General features: G+C 32.7%; 20 non-coding genes across 20 annotated transcripts; all 20 read left to right on the forward strand.

Annotated features, from left to right (window-relative positions):
- The first annotated feature begins 2,823 nt into the window (after positions 1-2,823).
- TRNAC-GCA (transfer RNA cysteine (anticodon GCA)) lies at positions 2,824-2,895 on the forward strand. The gene has a single exon. It is a non-coding gene; the product is annotated as a tRNA-Cys (tRNA).
- Positions 2,896-3,607: 712 nt separating this feature from the next.
- Positions 3,608-3,679, forward strand: TRNAC-GCA (transfer RNA cysteine (anticodon GCA)). Its single transcript has one exon. It is a non-coding gene; the product is annotated as a tRNA-Cys (tRNA).
- A 712-nt stretch (positions 3,680-4,391) lies between these two features.
- TRNAC-GCA (transfer RNA cysteine (anticodon GCA)) lies at positions 4,392-4,463 on the forward strand. Its single transcript has one exon. It is a non-coding gene; the product is annotated as a tRNA-Cys (tRNA).
- A 1,395-nt stretch (positions 4,464-5,858) lies between these two features.
- Positions 5,859-5,930, forward strand: TRNAC-GCA (transfer RNA cysteine (anticodon GCA)). Its single transcript has one exon. It is a non-coding gene; the product is annotated as a tRNA-Cys (tRNA).
- Positions 5,931-6,642: 712 nt separating this feature from the next.
- Positions 6,643-6,714, forward strand: TRNAC-GCA (transfer RNA cysteine (anticodon GCA)). Its single transcript has one exon. It is a non-coding gene; the product is annotated as a tRNA-Cys (tRNA).
- A 1,104-nt stretch (positions 6,715-7,818) lies between these two features.
- TRNAC-GCA (transfer RNA cysteine (anticodon GCA)) lies at positions 7,819-7,890 on the forward strand. The gene has a single exon. It is a non-coding gene; the product is annotated as a tRNA-Cys (tRNA).
- A 611-nt stretch (positions 7,891-8,501) lies between these two features.
- TRNAC-GCA (transfer RNA cysteine (anticodon GCA)) lies at positions 8,502-8,573 on the forward strand. The gene has a single exon. It is a non-coding gene; the product is annotated as a tRNA-Cys (tRNA).
- A 320-nt stretch (positions 8,574-8,893) lies between these two features.
- TRNAC-GCA (transfer RNA cysteine (anticodon GCA)) lies at positions 8,894-8,965 on the forward strand. Its single transcript has one exon. It is a non-coding gene; the product is annotated as a tRNA-Cys (tRNA).
- A 320-nt stretch (positions 8,966-9,285) lies between these two features.
- Positions 9,286-9,357, forward strand: TRNAC-GCA (transfer RNA cysteine (anticodon GCA)). Its single transcript has one exon. It is a non-coding gene; the product is annotated as a tRNA-Cys (tRNA).
- Positions 9,358-11,144: 1,787 nt separating this feature from the next.
- TRNAC-GCA (transfer RNA cysteine (anticodon GCA)) lies at positions 11,145-11,216 on the forward strand. The gene has a single exon. It is a non-coding gene; the product is annotated as a tRNA-Cys (tRNA).
- Positions 11,217-11,536: 320 nt separating this feature from the next.
- TRNAC-GCA (transfer RNA cysteine (anticodon GCA)) lies at positions 11,537-11,608 on the forward strand. The gene has a single exon. It is a non-coding gene; the product is annotated as a tRNA-Cys (tRNA).
- Positions 11,609-12,320: 712 nt separating this feature from the next.
- TRNAC-GCA (transfer RNA cysteine (anticodon GCA)) lies at positions 12,321-12,392 on the forward strand. Its single transcript has one exon. It is a non-coding gene; the product is annotated as a tRNA-Cys (tRNA).
- A 1,888-nt stretch (positions 12,393-14,280) lies between these two features.
- On the forward strand, positions 14,281-14,352 carry TRNAG-GCC (transfer RNA glycine (anticodon GCC)). The gene has a single exon. It is a non-coding gene; the product is annotated as a tRNA-Gly (tRNA).
- Positions 14,353-14,672: 320 nt separating this feature from the next.
- Positions 14,673-14,744, forward strand: TRNAC-GCA (transfer RNA cysteine (anticodon GCA)). The gene has a single exon. It is a non-coding gene; the product is annotated as a tRNA-Cys (tRNA).
- Positions 14,745-15,456: 712 nt separating this feature from the next.
- Positions 15,457-15,528, forward strand: TRNAC-GCA (transfer RNA cysteine (anticodon GCA)). Its single transcript has one exon. It is a non-coding gene; the product is annotated as a tRNA-Cys (tRNA).
- A 1,104-nt stretch (positions 15,529-16,632) lies between these two features.
- On the forward strand, positions 16,633-16,704 carry TRNAC-GCA (transfer RNA cysteine (anticodon GCA)). The gene has a single exon. It is a non-coding gene; the product is annotated as a tRNA-Cys (tRNA).
- Positions 16,705-17,315: 611 nt separating this feature from the next.
- TRNAC-GCA (transfer RNA cysteine (anticodon GCA)) lies at positions 17,316-17,387 on the forward strand. The gene has a single exon. It is a non-coding gene; the product is annotated as a tRNA-Cys (tRNA).
- Positions 17,388-19,667: 2,280 nt separating this feature from the next.
- TRNAC-GCA (transfer RNA cysteine (anticodon GCA)) lies at positions 19,668-19,739 on the forward strand. The gene has a single exon. It is a non-coding gene; the product is annotated as a tRNA-Cys (tRNA).
- A 712-nt stretch (positions 19,740-20,451) lies between these two features.
- TRNAC-GCA (transfer RNA cysteine (anticodon GCA)) lies at positions 20,452-20,523 on the forward strand. The gene has a single exon. It is a non-coding gene; the product is annotated as a tRNA-Cys (tRNA).
- A 1,887-nt stretch (positions 20,524-22,410) lies between these two features.
- Positions 22,411-22,482, forward strand: TRNAR-GCG (transfer RNA arginine (anticodon GCG)). The gene has a single exon. It is a non-coding gene; the product is annotated as a tRNA-Arg (tRNA).
- The last annotated feature ends 99 nt before the right edge of the window (positions 22,483-22,581 follow it).

Consider the following 22,581-nt stretch of genomic DNA (forward strand, 5'->3'; position numbering starts at 1 on the left):
GCTCAGAATTGGCTAGTACATGCACTGCAGAAAGTACAGCCACCAGCAGATCAACCAGAAATCAAATATATAGAACGCTACTGTATGCGTAAGTAAGCTCTTTGTATTCTCCTATGGCTATTTTCTAGCCAAGTATCAAAGCACACTACTGTCAGATGAGATGACACTGAGTTAGTGCCTAATTGAAATCCAACCCCTACTAAATTTTCCCACTTCGGTCTTTGCTATGGATATGTGCGTCACTAAGCGCAGAACACAGCGGTCGCAAGTCTCACTACAAATTGCTCAGAATTGGCTAGTACATGCACTGCAGAAAGTACAGCCACCAGCAGATCAACCAGAAATCAAATATATAGAACGCTACTGTATGCGTAAGTAAGCTCTTTGTATTCTCCTATGGCTATTTTCTAGCCAAGTATCAAAGCACACTACTGTCAGATGAGATGACACTGAGTTAGTGCCTAATTGAAATCCAACCCCTACTAAATTTTCCCACTTCGGTCTTTGCTATGGATATGTGCGTCACTAAGCGCAGAACACAGCGGTCGCAAGTCTCACTACAAATTGCTCAGAATTGGCTAGTACATGCACTGCAGAAAGTACAGCCACCAGCAGATCAACCAGAAATCAAATATATAGAACGCTACTGTATGCATAAGTAAGCTCTTTGTATTCTCCTATGGCTATTTTCTAGCCAAGTATCAAAGCACACTACTGTCAGATGAGATGACACTGAGTTAGTGCCTAATTGAAATCCAACCCCTACTAAATTTTCCCACTTCGGTCTTTGCTATGGATATGTGCGTCACTAAGCGCAGAACACAGCGGTCGCAAGTCTCACTACAAATTGCTCAGAATTGGCTAGTACATGCACTGCAGAAAGTACAGCCACCAGCAGATCAACCAGAAATCAAATATATAGAACGCTACTGTATGCGTAAGTAAGCTCTTTGTATTCTCCTATGGCTATTTTCTAGCCAAGTATCAAAGCACACTACTGTCAGATGAGATGACACTGAGTTAGTGCCTAATTGAAATCCAACCCCTACTAAATTTTCCCACTTCGGTCTTTGCTATGGATATGTGTGCCACTAAGAGCTAAACACAACGGTAGCAAGTCCCCCTGCTAATTCCTCACAAAATGGTACTAGATGCAAATTAAAATAAAAAAAGTAGAACGTTATTGTAGCCCTAAGAAGGGCTGTTGGGTTCTTTGAGAATCACTCCTGCCTAACAGTAAGCTAATAGAACACCCTAACGCTTTCCCTGACCAGCAGCAGCTCTCTCCCTAGCGGCATCCAGACACAGAATGATCCGAGCAGCGCGGGCAGCGGCTAGTCTATCCCAGGGTCACCTGATCTGGCCAGCCAACCACTGCTATCGACGTGTAAGGGTACCACGTCATGCTGGGTGGAGTGCAGAGTCTCCTGGCTTGTGATTGGCTCTGTTTCTGGCCGCCAAAAAGCAAAACGGCGGGAGCTGCCATTTTCTCGAGCGGGCGAAGTATTCGTCCGAGCAACGAGCAGTTTCGAGTACCCTAATGCTCGACCGAGCATCAAGCTCGGACGAGCATGTTCGCTCATCTCTAAAAATGTGCATTTGTCTATAATTTAAAAGATTTTGGACAAAAATTCTTTAATGTACATTGGGGGTATAGCTCAGTGGAAGAGCATTTGACTGCAGATCAAGAGTTCCTTGGTTCAACTCCGAGTGCCCCCTTGTTCCAAACATGTTCTTTTTCAAGTCTTATACACAATACATCATTCACTATTTCAAGGAACATAAAATTACGAAATTACATTGCTTGACATGTCCAGTTACTTGAAATATTGAAGGTGTTTTTAATTTAGTTATTATACTTGTTTACATCAATTATTAGTCCTCTAACATGTAAGTTTGAATTTTTTTGGAATAATGTGTCTGAGTAATAATCTTTCAATTGATATAACTCAAATCCATGTTTTCAAACAAGAGAACATGAAAATGTGCATTTGTCTATAATTTAAAAGATTTTGGACAAAATCTCCTTAATGTACATTGGGGGTATAGCTCAGTGGTAGAGCATTTGACTGCAGATCAAGAGGTCCTTGGTTTAACTCCGAGTGCCCCCTTGTTCCAAACATGTTCTTTTTCAAGTCTTATACACAATACATCATTCACTATTTGAAGGATCATAAAATTACGAAATTACATTGCTTGACATGTCCAGTTTCTTGAAATATTGAAGGTGTTTTTAAATTAATTATAATACTTGTTTACATCAATTCTCAGTCCTCTAACATGTAAGTTTGAATTTTTTTTGAATATTGTGTCTGAGAAATAATCTTTCAATTGATGTAACTCAAATCCATGTTTTCAAACAAGAGAACATGAAAATGTGCATTTGTCTATAATTTAAAAGATTTTGGACAAAAATTCTTTAATGTACACTGGGGGTATAGCTCAGTGGTAGAGCATTTGACTGCAGATCAAGAGGTCCTTGGTTCAATTCCGAGTGCCCGCTTGTACCATACGTTTTCATTTTCAAGTCTTACTCACAATACATCATTCACTATTTGAAGGATCATAAAATTACGAAATTACATTGCTTGACATGTCCAGTTACTTGAAATATAGAAGGTGTTTTTAAATTAGTTATTATACTTGTTTACATCAATTCTCAGTCCTCTAACATGTAAGTTTGAATTTTTTTGGAATATTATGTCTGAGAAATAATCTTTCAATTGATGTAACTCAAATCCATGTTTTCAAACAAGAGAACATGAAAATGTGCATTTGTCTATAATTTAAAGATTTTTGGACAAAAATACTTTGACGTACATTGGGGGTATAGCTCAGTGGTAGAGCATTTGACTGCAGATCAAGAGGTCCTTGGTTCAACTCCGAGTGCCCCCTTGTTCCAAACATGTTCTTTTTCAAGTCTTATACACAATATATCATTCACTATTTGAAGGATCATAAAATTACGAAATTACATTGCTTGACATGTCCAGTTACTTGAAATATAGAAGGTGTTTTTAATTTAGTTATTATACTTGTTTACATCAATTCTTAGTCCTCTTACATGTAAGTTTGAATTTTTTTGGAATATTGTGTCTGAGAAATAATCTTTCAATTGATGTAACTCAAATCCATGTTTTCAAACAAGAGAACATGAAAATGTGCATTTGTCTATAATTTAAAAGATTTTGGACAAAAATTCTTTGACGTACGTTGGGGGTATAGCTTAGTGGTAGAGCATTTGACTGCAGATCAAGAGGTCCTTGGTTCAACTCCGAGTGCCCCCTTGTACCATACATCTTCATTTTCAATTCTTATACACAATACATCATTCACTATTTGAAGGATCATAAAATTACGAAATTACATTGCTTGACATGTCCAGTTACTTGAAATATTGAAGGTGTTTTTAAATTAGTTATTATACTTGTTTACATCAATTCTCAGTCCTGTAACATGTAAGTTTGAAATTTTTTTGAATATTGTGTCTGAGAAATAATCTTTTAATTGATGTAACTCAAATCCATGTTTTCAAACAAGAGAACATGAAAATGTGCATTTGTCTATAATTTAAAAGATTTTGGACAAAAATTCTTTAATGTACATTGGGGGTATAGCTCAGTGGTAGAGCATTTGACTGCAGATCAAGAGGTCCTTGGTTCAACTCCGAGTGCCCCCTTGTACCATACATCTTCATTTTCAAGTCCTACAAACAATACATCATTCACTATTTGAAGGATCATAAAATTACAAAATTACATTGCTTGACATGTCCAGTTACTTGAAATATTGAAGGTGTTTTTAAATTAGTTATAATACTTGTTTACATCAATTCTCAGTCCTGTAACATGTAAGTTTGAATTTTTTTGGAATATTGTGTCTGAGAAATAATCTTTCAATTGATGTAACTCAAATCCATGTTTTCAAACAAGAGAACATGAAAATGTGCATTTGTCTATAATTTAAAAGATTTTGGACAAAAATTCTTTAATGTGCATTGGGGGTATAGCTCAGTGGTAGAGCATTCGACTGCAGATCAAGAGGTCCTTGGTTCAACTCCGAGTGCCCCCTTGTAACATACATCTTCATTTTCAAGTCTTACACACAATACATCATTCACTATTTGAAGGATCATAAAATTATGAAATTAAATTGCTTGACATGTCCAGTTACTTGAAAAATTGAAGCTGTTTTTAAATTAGTTATAATACTTGTTTACATCAATTCTCAGTCCTCTAACATGTAAGTTTGAATTTTTTTGGAATATTGTGTCTGAGAAATAATCTTTCAATTGATGTAACTCAAATCCATGTTTTCAAACAAGAGAACATGAAAATGTGCATTTGTCCATAATTTAAAAGATTTTGGACAAAATTTCTTTGTCGTACATTGGGGGTATAGCTCAGTGGTAGAGCATTTGACTGCAGATCAAGAGGTCCTTGGTTCAACTCCGAGTGCCCCCTTGTACCATACATCTTCATTTTCAAGTCTTACACACAATACATCATTCACTATTTGAAGGATCATAAAATTACGAAATTACATTGCTTGACATGTCCAGTTACTTGAAATATTGAAGGTGTTTTTAAATTAGTTATTATACTTGTTTACATCAATTCTCAGTCCTGTAACATGTAAGTTTGAAATTTTTTTGAATATTGTGTCTGAGAAATAATCTTTCAATTGATGTAACTCAAATCCATGTTTTCAAACAAGAGAACATGAAAATGTGCATTTGTCTATAATTTAAAAGATTTTGGACAAAAATTCTTTAATGTACATTGGGGGTATAGCTCAGTGGTAGAGCATTTGACTGCAGATCAAGAGTTCCTTGGTTCAACTCCGAGTGCCCCCTTGTTCCAAACATGTTCTTTTTCAAGTCTTATACACAATACATCATTCACTATTTGAAGGATCATAAAATTACGAAATTACATTGCTTGAAATGTCCAGTTACTTGAAATATTGAAGGTGTTTTTAAATTAGTTATAATACTTGTTTACATCAATTCTCAGTCCTCTAACATGTAAGTTTGAATTTTTTTTGAATATTGTGTCTGAGAAATAATCTTTCAATTGATGTAACTCAAATCCATGTTTTCAAACAAGAGAACATGAAAATGTGCATTTGTCTATAATTTAAAAGATTTTGGACAAAAATTCTTTAATGTACATTGGGGGTTTAGCTCAGTGGTAGAGCATTTGACTGCAGATCAAGAGGTCCTTGGTTCAACTCCGAGTGCCTCCTTGTACCATACATCTTCATTTTCAAGTCTTACACACAATACATCATTCACTATTTGAAGGATCATAAAATTACGAAATTACATTGCTTGACATGTCCAGTTACTTGAAATATTGAAGGTGTTTTTAATTTAGTTATTATACTTGTTTACATCAATTATTAGTCCTCTAACATGTAAGTTTGAATTTTTTTGGAATAATGTGTCTGAGTAATAATCTTTCAATTGATGTAACTCAAATCCATGTTTTCAAACAAGAGAACATGAAAATGTGCATTTGTCTATAATTTAAAAGATTTTGGACAAAAATTCTTTAATGTACATTGGGGGTATAGCTCAGTGGTAGAGCATTTGACTGCAGATCAAGAGGTCCTTGGTTCAACTCCGAACCAAGTTACTTGAAATATTGAAGGTGTTTTTAAATTAGTTATTATACTTGTTTACATCAATTCTCAGTCCTCTAACATGTAAGTTTGAATTTTTTTGGAATATTGTGTCTGAGAAATAATCTTTCAATTGATGTAACTCAAATCCATGTTTTCAAACAAGAGAACATGAAAATGTGCATTTGTCTATAATTTAAAGTTTTTTGGACAAAAACTCTTTGACGTACATTGGGGGTATAGCTCAGTGGTAGAGCATTTGACTGCAGATCAAGAGGTCCTTGGTTCAACTCCGAGTGCCCCCTTGTTCCAAACATGTTCTTTTTCAAGTCTTATACACAATACATCATTCACTATTTGAAGGATCATAAAATTACGAAATTACATTGCTTGACATGTCCAGTTACTTGAAATATTGAAGGTGTTTTTAAATTAGTCATTATACTTGTTTACATCAATTCTCAGTCCTCTAACATGTAAGTTTGAATTTTTTTTGAATATTGTGTCTGAGAAATAATCTTTCAATTGATGTAACTCAAATCCATGTTTTCAAACAAGAGAACATGAAAATGTGCATTTGTCTATAATTTAAAAGATTTTGGACAAAAATTCTTTAATGTACATTGGGGGTATAGCTTAGTGGTAGAGCATTTGATTGCAGATCAAGAGGTCCTTGGTTCAACTCCGAGTGCCCCCTTGTACCATACATCTTCATTTTCAAGTCTTACACACAATACATCATTCACTATTTGAAGGATCATAAAATTACGAAATTACATTGCTTGACATGTCCAGTTACTTGAAATATTGAAGGTGTTTTTAATTTAGTTATTATACTTGTTTACATCAATTATTAGTCCTCTAACATGTAAGTTTGAATTTTTTTGGAATAATGTGTCTGAGTAATAATCTTTCAATTGATGTAACTCAAATCCATGTTTTCAAACAAGAGAACATGAAAATGTGCATTTGTCTATAATTTAAAAGATTTTGGACAAAAATTCTTTAATGTACATTGGGGGTATAGCTCAGTGGTAGAGCATTTGACTGCAAATCAAGAGGTCCTTGGTTCAACTCCGAGTGCCCCCTTGTTCCAAACATGTTCTTTTTCAAATCTTATACACAATACATCATTCACTATTTGAAGGATCATAAAATTACGAAATTACATTGCTTGACATGTCCAGTTACTTGAAATATTGAAGGTGTTTTTAAATTAGTCATTATACTTGTTTACATCAATTCTCAGTCCTCTAACATGTAAGTTAGAATTTTTTTTGAATATTGTGTCTGAGAAATAACCTTTCAATTGATGTAACTCAAATCCATGTTTTCAAACAAGAGAACATGAAAATGTGCATTTGTCTATAATTTAAAGTTTTTTGGACAAAAATTCTTTGACGTACATTGGGGGTTAAGCTCAGTGGTAGAGCATTTGACTGCAGATCAAGAGGTCCTTGGTTCAACTCCGAGTGCCCCCTTGTTCCAAACATGTTCTTTTTCAAGTCTTATACACAATACATCATTCACTATTTGAAGGATCATAAAATTACGAAATTACATTGCTTCACATGTCCAGTTACTTGAAATATTGAAGGTGTTTTTAAATTAGTTATTATACTTGTTTACATCAGTTCTCAGTCCTCTAACATGTAAGTTTGAATTTTTTTGGAATATTGTGTCTGAGAAATAATCTTTCAATTGATGTAACTCAAATCCATGTTTTCAAACAAGAGAACATGAAAATGTGCATTTGTCTATAATTTAAAGTTTTTTGGACAAAAATTCTTTGACGTACATTGGGGGTATAGCTCAGTGGTAGAGCATTTGACTGCAGATCAAGAGGTCCTTGGTTTAACTCCAAGTGCCCCCTTGTTCCAAACATGTTCTTTTTCAAGTCTTATACACAATACATCATTCACTATTTGAAGGATCATAAAATTACAAAATTACATTGCTTGACATGTCCAGTTACTTGAAATATTGAAGGTGTTTTTAAATTAGTCATTATACTTGTTTACATCAATTCTCAGTCCTCTAACATGTAAGTTTGAATTTTTTTTGAATATTGTGTCTGAGAAATAATCTTTCAATTGATGTAACTCAAATCCATGTTTTCAAACAAGAGAACATGAAAATGTGCATTTGTCTATAATTTAAAAGATTTTGGACAAAAATTATTTGACGTACATTGGGGGTATAGCTCAGTGGTAGAGCATTTGACTGCAGATCAAGAGGTCCTTGGTTCAACTCCGAGTGCCCCCTTGTACCATACATCTTCATTTTCAAGTCTTACACACAATACATCATTCACTATTTGAAGGATCATAAAATTACGAAATTACATTGCTTGACATGTCCAGTTACTTGAAATATTGAAGGTGTTTTTAAATTAGTTATTATACTTGTTTACATCAGTTCTCAGTCCTCTAACATGTAAGTTTGAATTTTTTTGGAATATTGTGTCTGAGAAATAATCTTTCAATTGATGTAACTCAAATCCATGTTTTCAAACAAGAGAACATGAAAATGTGCATTTGTCTATAATTTAAAAGATTTTGGACAAAAATTCTTTGACGTACATTGGGGGTATAACTCAGTGGTAGAGCATTTGACTGCAGATCAAGAGGTCCTTGGTTCAACTCCGAACCAAGTTACTTGAAATATTGAAGGTGTTTTTAAATTAGTTATTATACTTGTTTACATCAATTCTCAGTCCTCTAACATGTAAGTTTGAATTTTTTTGGAATATTGTGTCTGAGAAATAATCTTTCAATTGATGTAACTCAAATCCATGTTTTCAAACAAGAGAACATGAAAATGTGCATTTGTCTATAATTTAAAGTTTTTTGGACAAAAACTCTTTGACGTACATTGGGGGTATAGCTCAGTGGTAGAGCATTTGACTGCAGATCAAGAGGTCCTTGGTTCAACTCCGAGTGCCCCCTTGTTCCAAACATGTTCTTTTTCAAGTCTTATACACAATACATCATTCACTATTTGAAGGATCATAAAATTACGAAATTACATTGCTTGACATGTCCAGTTACTTGAAATATTGAAGGTGTTTTTAAATTAGTCATTATACTTGTTTACATCAATTCTCAGTCCTCTAACATGTAAGTTTGAATTTTTTTGGAATATTGTGTCTGAGAAATAATCTTTCAATTGATGTAACTCAAATCCATGTTTTCAAACAAGAGAACATGAAAATGTGCATTTGTCTATAATTTAAAAGATTTTGGACAAAAATTCTTTAATGTACATTGGGGGTATAGCTCAGTGGTAGAGCATTTGACTGCAGATCAAGAGGTCCTTGGTTCAACTCCGAGTGCCCCCTTGTACCATACATCTTCATTTTCAAGTCTTACACACAATACATCATTCACTATTTGAAGGATCATAAAATTGCGAAATTACATTGCTTGACATGTCCAGTTACTTGAAATATTGAAGGTGTTTTTAATTTAGTTATTATACTTGTTTACATCAATTATTAGTCCTCTAACATGTAAGTTTGAATTTTTTTGGAATAATGTGTCAGAGTAATAATCTTTCAATTGATGTAACTCAAATCCATGTTTTCAAACAAGAGAACATGAAAATGTGCATTTGTCTATAATTTAAAAGATTTTGGACAAAAATTCTTTAATGTACATTGGGGGTATAGCTCAGTGGTAGAGCATTTGACTGCAAATCAAGAGGTCCTTGGTTCAACTCCGAGTGCCCCCTTGTTCCAAACATGTTCTTTTTCAAATCTTATACACAATACATCATTCACTATTTGAAGGATCATAAAATTACGAAATTACATTGCTTGACATGTCCAGTTACTTGAAATATTGAAGGTGTTTTTAAATTAGTCATTATACTTGTTTACATCAATTCTTAGTCCTCTAACATGTAAGTTAGAATTTTTTTTGAATATTGTGTCTGAGAAATAACCTTTCAATTGATGTAACTCAAATCCATGTTTTCAAACAAGAGAACATGAAAATGTGCATTTGTCTATAATTTAAAGTTTTTTGGACAAAAATTCTTTGACGTACATTGGGGGTTAAGCTCAGTGGTAGAGCATTTGACTGCAGATCAAGAGGTCCTTGGTTCAACTCCGAGTGCCCCCTTGTTCCAAACATGTTCTTTTTCAAGTCTTATACACAATACATCATTCACTATTTGAAGGATCATAAAATTACGAAATTACATTGCTTCACATGTCCAGTTACTTGAAATATTGAAGGTGTTTTTAAATTAGTTATTATACTTGTTTACATCAGTTCTCAGTCCTCTAACATGTAAGTTTGAATTTTTTTGGAATATTGTGTCTGAGAAATAATCTTTCAATTGATGTAACTCAAATCCATGTTTTCAAACAAGAGAACATGAAAATGTGCATTTGTCTATAATTTAAAGTTTTTTGGACAAAAACTCTTTGACGTACATTGGGGGTATAGCTCAGTGGTAGAGCATTTGACTGCAGATCAAGAGGTCCTTGGTTTAACTCCGAGTGCCCCCTTGTTCCAAACATGTTCTTTTTCAAGTCTTATACACAATACATCATTCACTATTTGAAGGATCATAAAATTACAAAATTACATTGCTTGACATGTCCAGTTACTTGAAATATTGAAGGTGTTTTTAAATTAGTCATTATACTTGTTTACATCAATTCTCAGTCCTCTAACATGTAAGTTTGAATTTTTTTTGAATATTGTGTCTGAGAAATAATCTTTCAATTGATGTAACTCAAATCCATGTTTTCAAACAAGAGAACATGAAAATGTGCATTTGTCTATAATTTAAAAGATTTTGGACAAAAATTATTTGACGTACATTGGGGGTATAGCTCAGTGGTAGAGCATTTGACTGCAGATCAAGAGGTCCTTGGTTCAACTCCGAGTGCCCACTTGTACCATACATCTTCATTTTCAAGTCTTACACACAATACATCATTCACTATTTGAAGGATCATAAAATTACGAAATTACATTGCTTGACATGTCCAGTTACTTGAAATATTGAAGGTGTTTTTAAATTAGTTATTATACTTGTTTACATCAGTTCTCAGTCCTCTAACATGTAAGTTTGAATTTTTTTGGAATATTGTGTCTGAGAAATAATCTTTCAATTGATGTAACTCAAATCCATGTTTTCAAACAAGAGAACATGAAAATGTGCATTTGTCTATAATTTAAAAGATTTTGGACAAAAATTCTTTGACGTACATTGGGGGTATAACTCAGTGGTAGAGCATTTGACTGCAGATCAAGAGGTCCTTGGTTCAACTCCGAACCAAGTTACTTGAAATATTGAAGGTGTTTTTAAATTAGTTATTATACTTGTTTACATCAATTCTCAGTCCTCTAACATGTAAGTTTGAATTTTTTTGGAATATTGTGTCTGAGAAATAATCTTTCAATTGATGTAACTCAAATCCATGTTTTCAAACAAGAGAACATGAAAATGTGCATTTGTCTATAATTTAAAGTTTTTTGGACAAAAACTCTTTGACGTACATTGGGGGTATAGCTCAGTGGTAGAGCATTTGACTGCAGATCAAGAGGTCCTTGGTTCAACTCCGAGTGCCCCCTTGTTCCAAACATGTTCTTTTTCAAGTCTTATACACAATACATCATTCACTATTTGAAGGATCATAAAATTACGAAATTACATTGCTTGACATGTCCAGTTACTTGAAATATTGAAGGTGTTTTTAAATTAGTCATTATACTTGTTTTCATCAATTCTCAGTCCTCTAACATGTAAGTTTGAATTTTTTTGGAATATTGTGTCTGAGAAATAATCTTTCAATTGATGTAACTCAAATCCATGTTTTCAAACAAGAGAACATGAAAATGTGCATTTGTCTATAATTTAAAAGATTTTGGACAAAAATTATTTGACGTATATTGGGGGTATAGCTCAGTGGTAGAGCATTTGACTGCAGATCAAGAGGTCCTTGGTTCAACTCCGAGTGCCCCCTTGTACCATACATCTTCATTTTCAATTCTTATACACAATACATCATTCACTATTTGAAGGATCATAAAATTACGAAATTACATTGCTTGACATGTCCAGTTACTTAAAATATTGAAGGTGTTTTTAAATTAGTTATTATACTTGTTTACATCAGTTCTCAGTCCTCTAACATGTAAGTTTGAATTTTTTTGGAATATTGTGTCTGAGAAATAATCTTTCAATTGATGTAACTCAAATCCATGTTTTCAAACAAGAGAACATGGAAATGTGCATTTGTCTATAATTTAAAGTTTTTTGGACAAAAATTCTTTGACGTACGTTGGGGGTATAGCTCAGTGGTAGAGCATTTGACTGCAGATCAAGAGGTCCTTGGTTCAACTCCGAGTGCCACCTTGTTCCATACATCTTCATTTTCAAGTCTTACACACAATACATCATTCACTATTTGAAGGATCATAAAATTACGAAATTACATTGCTTGACATGTCCAGTTACTTGAAATATAGAAGGTGTTTTTAAATTAGTTATTATACTTGTTTACATCAATTCTCAGTCCTCTAACATGTAAGTTTGAAATTTTTTGGAATATTATGTCTGAGAAATAATCTTTCAATTGATGTAACTCAAATCCATGTTTTCAAACAAGAGAACATGAAAATGTGCATTTGTCTATAATTTAAAGTTTTTTGGACAAAAATTCTTTGACGTACATTGGGGGTATAGCTCAGTGGTAGAGCATTTGACTGCAGATCAAGAGGTCCTTGGTTCAACTCCGAGTGCCCCCTTGTTCCAAACATGTTCTTTTTCAAGTCTTATACACAATATATCATTCACTATTTGAAGGATCATAAAATTACGAAATTACATTGCTTGACATGTCCAGTTACTTGAAATATAGAAGGTGTTTTTAATTTAGTTATTATACTTGTTTACATCAATTCTTAGTCCTCTTACATGTAAGTTTGAATTTTTTTGGAATATTGTGTCTGAGAAATAATCTTTCAATTGATGTAACTCAAATCCATGTTTTCAAACAAGAGAACATGAAAATGTGCATTTGTCTATAATTTAAAAGATTTTGGACAAAAATTCTTTGACGTATGTTGGGGGTATAGCTTAGTGGTAGAGCATTTGACTGCAGATCAAGAGGTCCTTGGTTCAACTCCGAGTGCCCCCTTGTACCATACATCTTCATTTTCAATTCTTATACACAATACATCATTCACTATTTGAAGGATCATAAAATTACGAAATTACATTGCTTGACATGTCCAGTTACTTGAAATATTGAAGGTGTTTTTAAATTAGTTATAATACTTGTTTACATCAATTCTCAGTCCTGTAACATGTAAGTTTGAAATTTTTTTGAATATTGTGTCTGAGAAATAATCTTTTAATTGATGTAACTCAAATCCATGTTTTCAAACAAGAGAACATGAAAATGTGCATTTGTCTATAATTTAAAAGATTTTGGACAAAAATTCTTTAATGTACATTGGGGGTATAGCTCAGTGTTAGAGCATTTGACTGCAGATCAAGAGGTCCTTGGTTCAACTCCGAGTGCCCCCTTGTACCATACATCTTCATTTTCAAGTCCTACAAACAATACATCATTCACTATTTGAAGGATCATAAAATTACGAAATTACATTGCTTGACATGTCCAGTTACTTGAAATATTGAAGGTGTTTTTAAATTAGTTATAATACTTGTTTACATCAATTCTCAGTCCTGTAACATGTAAGTTTGAATTTTTTTGGAATATTGTGTCTGAGAAATAATCTTTCAATTGATGTAACTCAAATCCATGTTTTCAAACAAGAGAACATGAAAATGTGCATTTGTCTATAATTTAAAAGATTTTGGACAAAAATTCTTTAATGTGCATTGGGGGTATAGCTCAGTGGTAGAGCATTCGACTGCAGATCAAGAGGTCCTTGGTTCAACTCCGAGTGCCCCCTTGTAACATACATCTTCATTTTCAAGTCTTACACACAATACATCATTCACTATTTGAAGGATCATAAAATTATGAAATTAAATTGCTTGACATGTCCAGTTACTTGAAAAATTGAAGCTGTTTTTAAATTAGTTATAATACTTGTTTACATCAATTCTCAGTCCTCTAACATGTAAGTTTGAATTTTTTTGGAATATTGTGTCTGAGAAATAATCTTTCAATTGATGTAACTCAAATCCATGTTTTCAAACAAGAGAACATGAAAATGTGCATTTGTCCATAATTTAAAAGATTTTGGACAAAAATTCTTTGTCGTACATTGGGGGTATAGCTCAGTGGTAGAGCATTTGACTGCAGATCAAGAGGTCCTTGGTTCAACTCCGAGTGCCACCTTGTACCATACATCTTCATTTTCAATTCTTATACACAATACATCATTCACTATTTGAAGGATCATAAAATTACGAAATTACATTGCTTGACATGTCCAGTTACTTAAAATATTGAAGGTGTTTTTAAATTAGTCATTATACTTGTTTACATCAATTCTCAGTCCTCTAACATGTAAGTTTGAATTTTTTTTGAATATTGTGTCTGAGAAATAATCTTTCAATTGATGTAACTCAAATCCATGTTTTCAAACAAGAGAACATGAAAATGTGCATTTGTCTATAATTTAAAGTTTTTTGGACAAAAATTCTTTGACGTACGTTGGGGGTACAGCTCAGTGGTAGAGCATTTGACTGCCGATCAAGAGGTCCTTGGTTCAACTCCGAGTGCCCCCTTGTACCATACATCTTGATTTTCAAGTCTTACACACAATACATCATTCACTATTTGAAGGATCATAAAAATACAAAATTACATTGCTTGACATGTCCAGTTACTTGAAATATTGAAGGTGTTTTTAAATTAGTCATTATACTTGTTTACATCAATTCTCAGTCCTCTAACATGTAAGTTTGAATTTTTTTTGAATATTGTGTCTGAGAAATAATCTTTCAATTGATGTAACTCAAATCCATGTTTTCAAACAAGAGAACATGAAAATGTGCATTTGTCTATAATTTAAAGTTTTTTGGACAAAAATTCTTTGACGTACATTGGGGGTATAGCTCAGTGGTAGAGCATTTGACTGCAGATCAAGAGGTCCTTGGTTCAACTCCGAGTGCCCCCTTGTTCCAAACATGTTCTTTTTCAAGTCTTATACACAATACATCATTCACTATTTGAAGGATCATAAAATTACGAAATTACATTGCTTGACATGTCCAGTTACTTGAAATATTGAAGGTGTTTTTAAATTAGTTATTATACTTGTTTACATCAATTCTCAGTCCTGTAACATGTAAGTTTGAAATTTTTTTGAATATTGTGTCTGAGAAATAATCTTTCAATTGATGTAACTCAAATCCATGTTTTCAAACAAGAGAACATGAAAATGTGCATTTGTCTATAATTTAAAAGATTTTGGACAAAAATACTTTAATGTACATTGGGGGTATAGCTCAGTGGAAGAGCTTTTGACTGCAGATCAAGAGTTCCTTGGTTCAACTCCGAGTGCCCCCTTGTTCCAAACATGTTCTTTTTCAAGTCTTATACACAATACATCATTCACTATTTCAAGGAACATAAAATTACGAAATTACATTGCTTGACATGTCCAGTTACTTGAAATATTGAAGGTGTTTTTAATTTAGTTATTATACTTGTTTACATCAATTATTAGTCCTCTAACATGTAAGTTTGAATTTTTTTGGAATAATGTGTCTGAGTAATAATCTTTCAATTGATGTAACTCAAATCCATGTTTTCAAACAAGAGAACATGAAAATGTGCATTTGTCTATAATTTAAAAGATTTTGGACAAAAACTCCTTAATGTACATTGGGGGTATAGCTCAGTGGTAGAGCATTTGACTGCAAATCAAGAGGTCCTTGGTTCAACTCCGAGTGCCCCCTTGTTCCAAACATGTTCTTTTTCAAATCTTATACACAATACATCATTCACTATTTGAAGGATCATAAAATTACGAAATTACATTGCTTGACATGTCCAGTTACTTGAAATATTGAAGGTGTTTTTAAATTAGTCATTATACTTGTTTACATCAATTCTCAGTCCTCTAACATGTAAGTTAGAATTTTTTTTGAATATTGTGTCTGAGAAATAATCTTTCAATTGATGTAACTCAAATCCATGTTTTCAAACAAGAGAACATGAAAATGTGCATTTGTCTATAATTTAAAGTTTTTTGGACAAAAATTCTTTGACGTACATTGGGGGTTAAGCTCAGTGTTAGAGCATTTGACTGCAGATCAAGAGGTACTTGGTTCAACTCCGAGTGCCCCCTTGTTCCAAACATGTTCTTTTTCAAGTCTTATACACAATACATCATTCACTATTTGAAGGATCATAAAATTACGAAATTACATTGCTTCACATGTCCAGTTACTTGAAATATTGAAGGTGTTTTTAAATTAGTTATTATACTTGTTTACATCAGTTCTCAGTCCTCTAACATGTAAGTTTGAATTTTTTTGGAATATTGTGTCTGAGAAATAATCTTTCAATTGATGTAACTCAAATCCATGTTTTCAAACAAGAGAACATGAAAATGTGCATTTGTCTATAATTTAAAGTGTTTTGGACAAAAATTCTTTGACGTACATTGGGGGTATAGCTCAGTGGTAGAGCATTTGACTGCAGATCAAGAGGTCCTTGGTTTAACTCCGAGTGCCCCTTTGTTCCAAACATGTTCTTTTTCAAGTCTTATACACAATACATCATTCACTATTTGAAGGATCATAAAATTACAAAATTACATTGCTTGACATGTCCAGTTACTTGAAATATTGAAGGTGTTTTTAAATTAGTCATTATACTTGTTTACATCAATTCTCAGTCCTCTAACATGTAAGTTTGAATTTTTTTTGAATATTGTGTCTGAGAAATAATCTTTCAATTGATGTAACTCAAATCCATGTTTTCAAACAAGAGAACATGAAAATGTGCATTTGTCTATAATTTAAAAGATTTTGGACAAAAATTATTTGACGTACATTGGGGGTATAGCTCAGTGGTAGAGCATTTGACTGCAGATCAAGAGGTCCTTGGTTCAACTCCGAGTGCCCCCTTGTACCATACATCTTCATTTTCAAGTCTTACACACAATACATCATTCACTATTTGAAGGATCATAAAATTACGAAATTACATTGCTTGACATGTCCAGTTACTTGAAATATTGAAGGTGTTTTTAAATTAGTTATAATACTTGTTTACATCAATTCTCAGTCCTCTAACATGTAAGTTTGAATTTTTTTTGAATATTGTGTCTGAGAAATAATCTTTCAATTGATGTAACTCAAATCCATGTTTTCAAACAAGAGAACATGAAAATGTGCATTTGTCTATAATTTAAAAGATTTTGGACAAAAATTCTTTGACGTACATTGGGGGTATAACTCAGTGGTAGAGCATTTGACTGCAGATCAAGAGGTCCTTGGTTCAACTCCGAACCAAGTTACTTGAAATATTGAAGGTGTTTTTAAATTAGTTATTATACTTGTTTACATCAATTCTCAGTCCTCTAACATGTAAGTTTGAATTTTTTTGGAATATTGTGTCTGAGAAATAATCTTTCAATTGATGTAACTCAAATCCATGTTTTCAAACAAGAGAACATGAAAATGTGCATTTGTCTATAATTTAAAGTTTTTTGGACAAAAACTCTTTGACGTACATTGGGGGTATAGCTCAGTGGTAGAGCATTTGACTGCAGATCAAGAGGTCCTTGGTTCAACTCCGAGTGCCCCCTTGTTCCAAACATGTTCTTTTTCAAGTCTTATACACAATACATCATTCACTATTTGAAGGATCATAAAATTACGAAATTACATTGCTTGACATGTCCAGTTACTTGAAATATTGAAGGTGTTTTTAAATTAGTCATTATACTTGTTTACATCAATTCTCAGTCCTCTAACATGTAAGTTTGATTTTTTTTTGAATATTGTGTCTGAGAAATAATCTTTCAATTGATGTAACTCAAATCCATGTTTTCAAACAAGAGAACATGAAAATGTGCATTTGTCTATAATTTAAAAGATTTTGGACAAAAATTATTTGACGTACATTGGGGGTATAGCTCAGTGGTAGAGCATTTGACTGCAGATCAAGAGGTCCTTGGTTCAACTCTGAGTGCCCCCTTGTACCACACATCTTCATTTTCAATTCTTATACACAATACATCATTCACTATTTGAAGGATCATAAAATTACGAAATTACATTGCTTGACATGTCCAGTTACTTAAAATATTGAAGGTGTTTTTAAATTAGTTATTATACTTGTTTACATCAGTTCTGAGTCCTCTAACATGTAAGTTTGAATTTTTTTGGAATATTGTGTCTGAGAAATAATCTTTCAATTGATGTAACTCAAATCCATGTTTTCAAACAAGAGAACATGGAAATGTGCATTTGTCTATAATTTAAAGTTTTTTGGACAAAAATTCTTTGACGTACGTTGGGGGTATAGCTCAGTGGTAGAGCATTTGACTGCAGATCAAGAGGTCCTTGGTTCAACTCCGAGTGCCACCTTGTTCCAAACATGTTCTTTTTCAAGTCTTATACACAATACATCATTCACTATTTGAAGGATCATAAAATTACGAAATTACATTGCTTGACATGTCCAGTTTCTTGAAATATTGAAGGTGTTTTTAAATTAGTTATAATACTTGTTTGCATCAATTCTCAGTCCTCTAACATGTAAGTTTGAATTTTTTTTGAATATTGTGTCTGAGAAATAATCTTTCAATTGATGTAACTCAAATCCATGTTTTCAAACAAGAGAACATGAAAATGTGCATTTGTCTATAATTTAAAAGATTTTGGACAAAAATTCTTTAATGTACATTGGGGGTATAGCTCAGTGGTAGAGCATTCGACTGCAGATCAAGAGGTCCTTGGTTCAACTCCGAGTGCCCCCTTGTACCATACATCTTCATTTTCAAGTCTTACACACAATACATCATTCACTATTTGAAGGATCATAAAATTACGAAATTACATTGCTTGACATGTCCAGTTACTTGAAAAATTGAAGCTGTTTTTAAATTAGTTATAATACTTGTTTACATCAATTCTCAGTCCTCTAACATGTAAGTTTGAATTTTTTTGGAATATTGTGTCTGAGAAATAGTCTTTCATTTGATGTAACTCAAATCCATGTTTTCAAACAAGAGAACATGAAAATGTGCATTTGTCTATAATTTAAAAGATTTTGGACAAAAATTCTTTGACGTACACTGGGGGTATAGCTCAGTGGTAGAGCATTTGACTGCAGATCAAGAGGTCCTTGGTTCAACTCCGAGTGCCCGCTTGTACCATACATTTTCATTTTCAAGTCTTACACACAATACATCATTCACTATTTGAAGGATCATAAAATTACGAAATTACATTGCTTGACATGTCCAGTTACTTGAAATATAGAAGGTGTTTTTAATTTAGTTATTATACTTGTTTACATCAATTCTTAGTCCTCTTACATGTAAGTTTGAATTTTTTTGGAATATTGTGTCTGAGAAATAATCTTTCAATTGATGTAACTCAAATCCATGTTTTCAAACAAGAGAACATGAAAATGTGCATTTGTCTATAATTTAAAAGATTTTGGACAAAAATTCTTTGTCGTACGTTGGGGGTATAGCTCAGTGGTAGAGCATTTGACTGCAGATCAAGAGGTCCTTGGTTCAACTCCGAGTGCCCGCTTGTACCATACATCTTCATTTTCAAGTCTTACACACAATACATCATTCACTATTTGAAGGATCATAAAATTACGAAATTACATTGCTTGACATGTCCAGTTACTTGAAATATAGAAGGTGTTTTTAAATTAGTTATTATACTTGTTTACATCAATTCTCAGTCCTCTAACATGTAAGTTTGAATTTTTTTGGAATATTATGTCTGAGAAATAATCTTTCAATTGATGTAACTCAAATCCATGTTTTCAAACAAGAGAACATGAAAATGTGCATTTGTCTATAATTTAAAGATTTTTGGACAAAAATACTTTGACGTACATTGGGGGTATAGCTCAGTGGTAGAGCATTTGACTGCAGATCAAGAGGTCCTTGGTTCAACTCCGAGTGCCCCCTTGTTCCAAACATGTTCTTTTTCAAGTCTTATACACAATATATCATTCACTATTTGAAGGATCATAAAATTACGAAATTACATTGCTTGACATGTCCAGTTACTTGAAATATAGAAGGTGTTTTTAATTTAGTTATTATACTTGTTTACATCAATTCTTAGTCCTCTTACATGTAAGTTTGAATTTTTTTGGAATATTGTGTCTGAGAAATAATCTTTCAATTGATGTAACTCAAATCCATGTTTTCAAACAAGAGAACATGAAAATGTGCATTTGTCTATAATTTAAAAGATTTTGGACAAAAATTCTTTGACGTACGTTGGGGGTATAGCTTAGTGGTAGAGCATTTGACTGCAGATCAAGAGGTCCTTGGTTCAACTCCGAGTGCCCCCTTGTACCATACATCTTCATTTTCAATTCTTATACACAATACATCATTCACTATTTGAAGGATCATAAAATTACGAAATTACATTGCTTGACATGTCCAGTTACTTGAAATATTGAAGGTGTTTTTAAATTAGTTATTATACTTGTTTACATCAATTCTCAGTCCTGTAACATGTAAGTTTGAAATTTTTTTGAATATTGTGTCTGAGAAATAATCTTTTAATTGATGTAACTCAAATCCATGTTTTCAAACAAGAGAACATGAAAATGTGCATTTGTCTATAATTTAAAAGATTTTGGACAAAAATTCTTTAATGTACATTGGGGGTATAGCTCAGTGGTAGAGCATTTGACTGCAGATCAAGAGGTCCTTGGTTCAACTCCGAGTGCCCCCTTGTACCATACATCTTCATTTTCAAGTCCTACAAACAATACATCATTCACTATTTGAAGGATCATAAAATTACAAAATTACATTGCTTGACATGTCCAGTTACTTGAAATATTGAAGGTGTTTTTAAATTAGTTATAATACTTGTTTACATCAATTCTCAGTCCTGTAACATGTAAGTTTGAATTTTTTTGGAATATTGTGTCTGAGAAATAATCTTTCAATTGATGTAACTCAAATCCATGTTTTCAAACAAGAGAACATGAAAATGTGCATTTGTCTATAATTTAAAAGATTTTGGACAAAAATTCTTTAATGTGCATTGGGGGTATAGCTCAGTGGTAGAGCATTCGACTGCAGATCAAGAGGTCCTTGGTTCAACTCCGAGTGCCCCCTTGTAACATACATCTTCATTTTCAAGTCTTACACACAATACATCATTCACTATTTGAAGGATCATAAAATTATGAAATTAAATTGCTTGACATGTCCAGTTACTTGAAAAATTGAAGCTGTTTTTAAATTAGTTATAATACTTGTTTACATCAATTCTCAGTCCTCTAACATGTAAGTTTGAATTTTTTTGGAATATTGTGTCTGAGAAATAATCTTTCAATTGATGTAACTCAAATCCATGTTTTCAAACAAGAGAACATGAAAATGTGCATTTGTCCATAATTTAAAAGATTTTGGACAAAATTTCTTTGTCGTACATTGGGGGTATAGCTCAGTGGTAGAGCATTCGACTGCAGATCAAGAGGTCCTTGGTTCAACTCCGAGTGCCCCCTTGTACCATACATCTTCATTTTCAAATCTTACACACAATACATCATTTACTATTTGAAGGATCATAAAATTACGAAATTACATTGCTTGACATGTCCAGTTACTTGAAAAATTGAAGCTGTTTTTAAATTAGTTATAATACTTGTTTACATCAATTCTCAGTCCTCTGACATGTAAGTTTGAATTTTTTTGGAATATTGTGTCTGAGAAATAGTCTTTCAATTGATGTAACTCAAATCCATGTTTTCAAACAAGAGAACATGAAAATGTGCATTTGTCTATAATTTAAAAGATTTTGGACAAAAATTCTTTGACGTACACTGGGGGTATAGCTCAGTGGTAGAGCATTTGACTGCAGATCAAGAGGTCCTTGGTTCAACTCCGAGTGCCCGCTTGTACCATACATTTTCATTTTCAAGTCTTACACACAATACATCATTCACTATTTGAAGGATCATAAAATTACGAAATTACATTGCTTGACATGTCCAGTTACTTGAAATATAGAAGGTGTTTTTAAATTAGTTATTATACTTGTTTACATCAATTCTCAGTCCTCTAACATGTAAGTTTGAATTTTTTTGGAATATTATGTCTGAGAAATAATCTTTCAGTTGATGTAACTCAAATCCATGTATTCAAACAAGAGAACATGAAAATGTGCATTTGTCTATAATTTAAAGTTTTTTGGACAAAAATTCTTTGACATACATTGGGGGTATAGCTCAGTGGTAGAGCATTTGACTGCAGATCAAGAGGTCCTTGGTTCAACTCGAGTGCCCCCTTGTTCCAAACATGTTCTTTTTAAAGTCTTATACACAATATATCATTCACTATTTGAAGGATCATAAAATTACGAAATTACATTGCTTGACATGTCCAGTTACTTGAAATATAGAAGGTGTTTTTAATTTAGTTATTATACTTGTTTACATCAATTCTTAGTCCTCTTACATGTAAGTTTGAATTTTTTTGGAATATTGTGTCTGAGAAATAATCTTTCAATTGATGTAACTCAAATCCATGTTTTCAAACAAGAGAACATGAAAATGTGCATTTGTCTATAATTTAAAAGATTTTGGACAAAAATTCTTTGACGTACGTTGGGGGTATAGCTCAGTGGTAGAGCATTTGACTGCGGATCAAGAGGTCCTTGGTTCAACTCCGAGTGCCCGCTTGTACCATACATCTTCATTTTCAAGTCTTACACACAATACATCATTCACTATTTGAAGGATCATAAAATTACGAAATTACATTGCTTGACATGTCCAGT

Source organism: Engystomops pustulosus, chromosome 1 (assembly GCF_040894005.1).
Source record: "Engystomops pustulosus chromosome 1, aEngPut4.maternal, whole genome shotgun sequence".
NCBI lineage: Eukaryota > Metazoa > Chordata > Amphibia > Anura > Leptodactylidae > Engystomops > Engystomops pustulosus.